Source organism: Pinus tabuliformis, chromosome 7, assembly GCF_031772625.1.
Source record: "Pinus tabuliformis cultivar Carrire ecotype Pingquan chromosome 7, CPIR1, whole genome shotgun sequence".
Taxonomy (NCBI): Eukaryota; Viridiplantae; Streptophyta; class Pinopsida; order Pinales; family Pinaceae; genus Pinus; species Pinus tabuliformis.
In genome coordinates this window covers 929,804,257-929,814,294 of record NC_142293.1, presented here as the reverse complement: position 1 = coordinate 929,814,294, position 10,038 = coordinate 929,804,257, and positions in this window count along the sequence as shown.

Genomic DNA, 10,038 nt, shown 5'->3' with positions numbered 1-10,038 from the left:
TTTTCATATTGTAAGGAATTGTTGTCGATTTCTTGAGACAAACATCAAATTGTTGGGTGATCTAAGCTTTGTATGAGGTGAAGAGGGGCTTCCTTGCTGAGAGGATGATGTTGGGTCAGAACAAATGGTTGTAACTCCCATTGGCTCTTTCTTGTTTATCAATAAAAGCTATTCAAGTTTTCCTCCATACTCTTGTGTCATTTATATTTTCTGCATTTGTATGGTCAATTTACATATGATCCTAGATTGTTTATGATTATAGATCCATGTTCTTGTATAGTGTTATGCTACTGTGATCTTACAAGTACTCTGTGAAGTAGGGCATGCAAGGGAACAAGTAGCGAAAGACTATCAAGAAGGAGAGGAATCAAACCAGGAGATTAGCGCAAGACAGAGGTTGGTCTGCTTTGTTCTTCTCTATCTATACTTCATAAAGTAAAAACAAAAGTAGATTTACTTTGTTTGTTTCTAAGGTAGCTATCACACATTAGTGGGATAAGTAGTTCTGAGTAGACACTTTTTCCTGTAACAAAATGGCGACTCCGCTGGGGACGAATTAGTTTGTTTGTTTATCTTCCTTGTTGTCTATTTCATAAAATTACAGATGGAGTCTGAAGCCATGCCAGGTAGCTTTCGAACTACATTTGCTATGCAAATGCAAAGTAGATAAATGCCGCTTCAGTCAATCTCTGGGATCTGTTTATGATTTAAACAACCGATTCACAAACTCTCTAATTTCCCTTGTGATAGCTCTTAGATCCTCCTTAGATCTACCCCTGATTGTTGCATTACTGATTACCTTTTGCTCAGCCAAAACCCATGAACTGAACTGCAAACTGTGACCTGGAACCCAAGCAAAGTCTCGTTTCTGGCCCAACGCAGATACTGTTCTGAGAATCTGAAATTCATCGCACTTCCTGAGTGTAGTAGGTGCGCTGCATTTCAAATTCCCTGTGTTACAGGTGCGCTGATCAGACTAGGCATTGTTCAGTTTTGGTTTCTGTGATTCATTCTTTCCAGTTCTATTCATGAATTTTGCTGCCTGTGATCAGTATATCTCTGTTTGAAACCCCTTTTTCTTGTTGTTATTCCGCCTCCTTTGTACAAAATAACTGTAAATGTTTTTGTGTGTTTGTTGAGTCATTTTCAGTTCTCCTTTGCAAAAAGTAACATAATCGCACTGTCGTCCTTTGATTTGAAAGTGTCGCAAGTGTCGTTTTCGATCATAGGAAAGAGTTTGATTGCTTTTGATAGTCGGTTATCCTGTTAGTAATGTTTTTGGTCTGAATTTGTAATTTTTCTAGTGTCAAAAACAAGTATTCATTTCAAAATCGTAAGGTGTTGTGATTGTCTCCATTTTTTATTTCGAAAAGAAACTTGTTGATAATTGTCGCTTGAAAAGAAATTCAGATTTGTGCATCAACTTTCTTGTTATCATTCATATACTAAGAAAGTCGAAAACAAATACATGCATGTGCATTTGCATTTAGACAGTCTGATTGGTTTGATTTAGGAAAGTGCATTTAGAGTGTGCTCTTTGCTCTTTGCGAAAGAATTTTGTCTTTCTTTCCTTAGTAGCTAGGATTTTCATTGCACAAAGAAGATAAAAAGATTTCTTATCATCCTAGATTGCATTTTAGGAATTACATCTACATCTTGCGGTGAACCTGAAAGGCAAACTTCATAAACAAGATCAACTATAAAAAAAATTCAATGAATCTAACAACGCTTTGGAACCTAACACACAACATTTAGAAGTCTAGGCTAGAGACTATTCCGGCGTCGTAAATCCTGGTAACTGTTTTTCTCACTGATGGTTGGGTGATTCCTCCACTTTGAGACAATAAGTGCCAGTACAGACTTGTGCTCCCACGTATCGCTGAGTATATTTTGGGAGACCACCATAGGCTTAATCCTTTATCCATAGGAAGCCGTGTCTGCTGCCCTATCGGTCGCAATGCACTGAACACAGCATTCGAGAAGATTGACTGCCGTACCATAAAAAGTATTCTGCAGTTTTGTGATTGGTTTGGTAATCCCTCTACCTAGATTTCCAGAGTAGTCCCTTTCGTTCCTTTTCAGACTCTTTAATGGGAAAGGTCCATCTGAGCACTTGTCACTTCAGGCTCATTAAAAATCGAAGGCGACTAGAGTCATCTTTTGTTTTTTCTCAACTCTTAAAAATTGAAAAAACAAGTTGTGTCAAAGCGTATAAAATTTATTTTAAATGGAATATTCATCAACCTTTCCTACGTTGATCTTGGGTTGAGAAAATGGAATCCACCAACCAAGGAATTCCCCTTGGAGGAAATCCTAGTCCTTTATCCTCTTGGGGAGATGTTGGTGCACCCCATATGGCCACATTGTCGCTTCCAGGACTGACAATCGGCTTGCCTGTATGGCTCTTCTCAACCTCTGTCGTTCAGAACACCGCAATTCCTGAACAATCGAGTCAGCAACTAGACGATTCCAGAGTTACCCACCAACCTTCTACTTCCTCCAATTCTTCCTTTCCTCCTTCCTCTTCGCTTGATGGGGCTGGTAAAGCCAAAAATCAAGTACCTGAGAAGAAGAAGGAAAAGAAGAAGAAAGAGAAGAAGAAGGAGCCAAAAGTGAAAGGGGGCAACCAAGCGTCGTCTAGCGAAAATCCACACACTGCACTGACCAGGCCTAAATCGCCATGTGTCATTTGGAAAGGAGACCACTATCATAGAGATTTTCCTTGCATCCCTCGGATCTTAAGGGAATGGTCTCCTCGTTTGCACAACCCGGTGTCATCAACCTCTGATGATCATGTTGAAAACACACCGTCGACTAGTGAAAGTGAAGCCCCAAGACAAAAAGGAAAATATAGATTTCCTTGTAAACTATGCGAAGGCGATCATGTCGTCCACCGTTGTCCCTTCTTAGATAAGGCTAAAAGAGTTTTGGATGATCGTCCGGTTTCATCGTTACGACTTCCTCCTGGATATAAAAAACTCTTGCCGAGTCCATCACTAGTTGAAAATCCGGCTGGCCCGCTCAGGTGGTCGGCTGAAGCATCTATCATTGAAGACAAACCATATGAACCCATACCAGACGAAAGTCAAAAGGTCGAGGCGGTAGTTGACCCGGTCTTGCCTTCAGAGGTTCCATCTTCAGATGATACAGTCACCGAAGAGAACAAGGATGACACCGTCCAAATTCTTTTCGTGAGCACAGACTCCGATGAACATGGGGGAAATTTACCTGTTCCTTCACCGCAGGAAGGAAGTTCGTCAAAGTCATACCCAGCCGTCTATTCGGTCCCACCTCCAAGGAACCTAGTTGTCTCCTTTGATTGGAATCAACTAGGCAGACCCCATTTACCAGCTAGTGTACCATTCTGAATCATTGTTCAAATATATAGAATGGTTATGGCCAGTACCATCATAGATGAAGGGGCTTCTGTGAGTATCCTTTCCTCAACTACTTGGAAAGTGCTTGGTTCGCCATCGCTTTTGCCTGAGATGAGAAATCTAACAGGCTTTGATAAAGGAACCAGTCAACCGTTAGGGATCCTTCCCAATGTTCCCATAACATTGAGGGGGGAAACCGTTCAAATGAACGTAATGGTAGTTCAAGGACCCCTGGATTATAATCTACTCCTTGGACGAGACTATATTTATTGCATGGGAGCGATTGTCTACTCACTCTTTAGAGTAATGTGTTTTCCGCACGAAGGAAGAGTGGTCAAGCTCATAGACCAGCTTTCATTCCCCGGTTCACGCATAGAAAATAGTCATATACCATCCCTGAATGGTCTTTTTACGCAAGAAATGTCTCAATCCCCAGTCTGTCCACCCGATGAGCGCGAGTAATTCAGGGGACATTGCTGAAACCCAGGGGGCATGCACCCTGGTCTACTTCGGCTGGAAAAAATCGGGTATAGGGTAGGTTTTCACAAGAGTATATGACCTTCGTACTCCCGTTCGGGATTGGAAGACGGAGTTGGACTGGAATAAGATTCTCTTGTCAAAGTTATGTGGGTTGGCAGGCATTGTCACTCACCTTTGTTTATTTCGATAAACATCGCCGAAGAAGTGTTTTGTTTACGTTGTGAATAGAACAATCTTTGGTAACCTGTAAGAGGTATACCTTTCCTCATAAAACAAATGTTTTTTTGGTGATTTGAAGGGTGACCTTGAAACTCTGTTTAATACCTGGGGGCATGCAAACCTTTTGGCGTGCAAGTGAAGAGCAACTATTTATTTTTTAAATTTGTAGGTCCTCTAACCCTTTAAACTCGTAGGATTGGTCGTTTCTTAACTTGCATAAAGAAAGGATGTGGGGCAAAACTCTAAAAATTGTCGTTTTTATATATGATATATTCTTATTATACGACTGGATTAATCAAGAAGTTTTAGCGCAGACTTCATGCTCGTTAAAAAATAAACATAAGCAATGAGCACATGTTCCTCTAGAGTTTAAGCTCATTAAAAAATGAACCAATTTCTCGTAAATAAACATCGTGAATGTAATACTTCGGCCTTTAAATCCTTGGTCGTGTTTGCACCGTCACCTCCACTTTTACATTGGCCGATCATTCACCTCCATTTGATTATTTACCCATTTTGAGGAATATTTGTGATGAGTGATCTCACTAGCCATCCTTGTAACACTACCGTGATTGGAAAATTCCAAACCTTACCGAGAATCAGTTGCTACCCAATTTTATCACTCGTTCCTCAAAAGAAGAGTCTCCTTTAAGCTCTTTTCAATTGACTCGTAAAATATGAAAATATTGCCGAACCATTGGCCTCTGCAGCTCGTTAAAGGGACCAGAAGTGCTATCCCTCCTCTAAATTTTAATCTTTTTGGACCTGAGGGATTATTACACAAAAAGATTGAGCGCTTGTTTTGTTCGGCTTGTTAAAAGTATTGAAAATTCATCCCTTCTTTATTGTTTTATACTTTTTCGGACTTAAGGGATTAGATGACGAAAAAGGAATTTTGGAGTTTCCTTTACGTTCCTTTTCAGACTCTCTAAAATTGAAAAGGGTCGAGTTATCTTTGTCGTTAAACTCGTTAAAATTTTAATAGCGACAAACTTGTCTATAGACGAGAACGAGTTTCACTATCGCTAGGCTCGTTAAAACATAGCGATCGGTTTGCCCAAAGGGAAAATTATAGAACAAGCATATGTTATCCTCCTCAAGCTGGACAAAAATAAAGAGGTACTGGTCAGCAATGACTGGGGAAAAATTGGGAAGAAAACTTGAAGAAACTTTGTTGGTAGCAAGTCGCTCTTGAACATGACACTTTCACTCCACATCCAAGTCGGGTTGGGTTGTTTCATTCACCGGTCACATCACCATGGTCCCATCACACCATCCACATTGGGGTTAATGCTACCAATCCATCACGTCAGTGTCGCCAATATGTTCAAGAGAAGTCATTTAGAGAATTCACCTGTGTCTCACCCGCTACAATACATTTATACTCCATTCTTTCATGACCGCCACCCTGAACCTTATATCACCAGATCGTTTTCACCTCCATTAAAATCATTTCCTCCATTCCGTGTCATTTATGTGGGATTCATTAAGGCCCTCCTGTGACAGATCGCTTCTTGTCGACATCAGCTCATTATCCAAGAAGTCGATCTAGGAACACCCCATTCAGTACTTTGAAGCTTGCATGCCTCAATGGCAAGTTTCTCACTTCCGGTAATAGGTTTACATCAATGACCTTCGACCGAAAGATTTTGCGTGGTGTTCGATGCTAAGTCCTTTATTCACACCACGTGAATTGTACTGCAGTACCTTGAGGCTCATTATCATTATCAGTGATTCCTCTCGTGCCTGTTAACATCTTACATCATTGGCTGGTAATCAGGTGATGTCTTTCCATGTTCGACTCCAGTACATCTCTCACATGGATCGACTTGTACTTCGAGTGAAGATCGAACGAGATTGAAGACCCCGAATCTAGTTTCATCCATCCGGGTTGCGATATATATTCAGGGAAATAAAGACATTAAATGTACATTGTTGTTGCATAGATAATCATCCAATCAAAGGGATGATGGCTCTACCAAAATCATTAGTCTACACTCAGACGATTGTCTGTCCTATGTACATGAAAATGAATTTATAAGGCTGAGCATGGGAATGCCCACCTCAACTAGATCATGAAAATATTATGAAGATAATGTATTGTATTGTATCTTATTACAGGTCTCCTCCCAGCTTGAAAGAACTTCGGATCCTCATGATAAAGCATTTCACCCGACATCAAACGATTAACGACCTCATGCTTTAGGGGGCAACTGTTATAGACATTTTTGGGCACTGCAACCCCAAGCATAAAATTTCCATAAACCAAGGGATCCTAAGTCCCTAAAAGTGTTGTTCTAACCCCTAAAGGAGCAAGGTCAACTGATTATAGCTTCTCCCAGAAGTTCTCCATGAAAAATTGCTTAGAATTAGTCAAAACAGGATCATTTCAGCTGCTCCATAGACAAAGTGCATTGCATCTCACCTAAACACACTGTGTGGGTGCATTGCATTTCAAAAAGCCCTTCTCTGGGGTGTGATGGGCGAGAAATGACAAATGCAATGTCATTCCGCGAGGTGGAGAGGCAATGGAAGCTTCCAGAAACTTCTCCTGTGACACTTGCCTCTCTGACTTCGACCAAGGATGAGTAAGAGATCATCAATCTCCAAGTGGAAGCAAGAACTATCAGAGGGAAGAAACTAATCAAGTGACAAGCTGACTCATCTCCCTTATAGATATCTATATATGGATCCATCATCCCAGAGATCCAAAGGGTGGAATTTTGCATATTGTAAGGAATTGTTGTTGGTTTCTTAAGACAAACATCAGATTGTTGGGTGATCTAAGCTTTGTATGAGGTGAAGAGGGGATTCCTTGCTGAGAGGATGATGCTAGGTCAGAAAAACTGGTTGTAACTCCCCTTGGCTCTTTCTTGTTTATCAATAAAAGCTATTCAAGTTTTCCTCCATACTCTTGTGTCATTTATATTTGTTGCAGTTGTATGGTCAATTTACATCTGATCCTAGATTGTTTATGATTATAGATCCATGTTCTTGTATAGTGCTATGCTACTGTGATCTTACAGGTACTCTGTGAAGCTGGGCGTGCAAGGGAACAAGTAGCGAAAGACTATCAAGAAGGAGAGGAATCGAACCATGAGATTAGCTCAAGACAGAGGTTGGTCTGCTTTGTTCTTCTCTATCTATACTTCATAAAGGAGAAACGAAAGTAGCTTTACTTTATTTGTTTCTAAGGTAGCTATCACACCTTAGTGGGATAAGAAGTTCTGAGTAGACACTTTTCCCTGTAACACCTTGTGCTAAAATACTCAGAATTCATGTTTTTGAAGCTCTGTTATCTGGTTTTCATAGTTATGTGTTTTGTCTTCCTAAGCTAATGAAATCATGTTTATTTATGCTCATTAGTTTCTTCCTCACTATATCCTATATACTACACTGAAAAATACTAAAATTACACCATGGCTTCTAATATCTAGCTCCTTCTTATGTTTGCTCCTGCATTCCCACAGCCGAGACGTACTTGTGGCTCCAAACCCTAAGTTCAACAAATACTTAAAAACCAATTTTTCACAAAAAAACAAACAAATACACATATCTAGCCTAAAATTCATTTGCTTTAAAGTCATATCACTGATAAGAGACTTAGAGAGATCCCTCTCATGCTCAGTAGGGCTAACTATTGAGCTAAAGTGGTTTGAGGTTACCCTTGTCGATTTCCTTTTCAGCCTAGGGGATTGTAAGGACTAACATTTTTGGTGGCATGGCCAGGGAATGACTGTTAAATTATTCCTTGGAAATATCTAAGAGCTTTCAAAGAATTGGTTCTGCACCTCTTAGTTTCCAGTATTTGTAGATAGGTTGAAATTCATAAATCTCATCAGTTTAGGGTGTATACATTCTGGCTTCCAAAAGGCATACCAGGTCAAATCCTGACCCAAATCCAACCTTCATTGTTGAAGATCTAGAAAGACTTCTCAGAAAACTTAAACTACCTATCACTAAAAGTGCAGTTTGTAAAATTAAAAGAACAACTTCTCTGCCTAAACACCTATTCGCTTTTGAGCAAATTATTTTGAAGAGCATATAGAATTATCACTTACAAGGTCCAAGTCTAACCCTTGTATGTATGATATAACATTAGAACATTTAAAGGTTGAAACTCATTGTTTTTCTTCAGAATATGTGTCTGCTAATACTGATCATGAACTATGGTTAAATTTTGATAAGATTCAAAGCCTTGCTGACCAACTCCAGATCACTACTAAAATATATCTTGTTCAATACCAACTTGAATACCTAGCCACAACTTCATCCTCTTTTTCACCTCCAAGCTCATCTACCACATCTCCTAAAGCCTCAGTTTCATCATCTTTCCTACCTCCCCCCTTAGTTCCATCCTTGACTCTACAAGCCATTTTAGTAGTTGCATCATCCTCATCAGCATCACCACCCTTACTTACACAATCCATTGTAACACCCTCACTTTCTCCAGCAGCCATGGCAAGATTTGTGCCTCTTTTACTACCTGCTCAACTCACTGCTTTTCTTCAGAACTATGGTCAAAGACTTCCTTTGTTTGATGGAAGTGCATAAATTACAGCTCAGCGGCATGTTAACAAGTTAATAGAATTAATTGATTTAGAAGAAATTGATGAGGAGAATGCCAAAAGGAGGATTATTTCTCAGAGTCTCTCAGGAGATGTTAATAAATGGTTTTGAAGTATGGCTGCAAATTCTATTAACAGTTCTCAAAGATTGATTGAATTATTTCTAGCTCGTTAGCAAGAGAAGAAAAATCCATTACAGATATTGACTGAGTATAATTCAATGAAAGGAACCCCAATGAAACAGTTCAAGAATTCACATCAAGATTTAATACAGTGTACAATTCTATACCTGATGATATGAAACCTCCTCCTAGTTTGGCTCTTCTTCATTATCCTAATGGTTTCGATCCAGATATGGCCTACCAGATCAGAGAAAGAGACCCAACTACTCTTGAAGAGATGCAATGGAATGCAATAAGTGTTGAAGCCAATTTTCTCATTAAGAAGTCAAAATCAAAGCCAAAGAGGGCAGAGAAAAAAATTGTCTTCAGAGAAGAGCCTGCATCATCTTCTAATGCAAAGCTTGAGAGTCTAATAAAAACTATGGAGAGGATGATGGATAGAATATCCATAACTGATCGACAAGCTGAACCATCAGTGAGGAATCCTAACTTTCATGGAAAACAACAAGAATAGTTTAGAAATAGACAGAAAGAGCAACGAAATCAAGATCCTCAAAGTCAAGTAAGAGCTCCAGTTCAGCAAAACTACACTGAAGGTCAGGAAGAAGATGAAAAAGAAATTGTAGAAGCAAATCACTTCTTCAAGAGGATGAACTGCCTACTTTCCTAACAGAGGAAGATCAATTTTCCGAAGACTCTCTCATACCAAATGATCAACAATTTGTGCTCACAAGCGAAGATATGTGGGCTGATAGGACTGAAGAGTACCAAAGAGGATATCAGAATTCCCTCAGTCATCTCCAAAAGCAATACAATTTAAGGAATAGAAATGTACCCGTTACTCTAACTCAGAAAAGACACAATTCACAAAAAGATGCACCAAGCAAAGAAACCACTCCTGCAGACTAGAATAAAGACAAAGATATGGTCATACTGAATCGGGATAGAACCAATGAAGCCTACACTAGCAATGTGAGGAAGGATAAAGAATTGCAAACTGAAAGCCAAAGGAAGGAACCTCAAGCTAAAGGCCAAACAGAAAGGAAGGACATCACTTCAAAAGAGGTAGAAAAGCAATCTAATCTTTTTAGTTTGGAAAATGAAGTTTCTAAATTGAAAATAGCCATTCCCCTCACCAAATTGGTAAGGAATGACAAATATAAATTTCAGATTGAAAAAACGCTTAGGGTTAATCAGATGTCTGATACAGTTAAAAGTAGTTGATGATGAGCCAGCAATCCTTTTTGGTCCACCCTTAGAAGGATTTCCAGA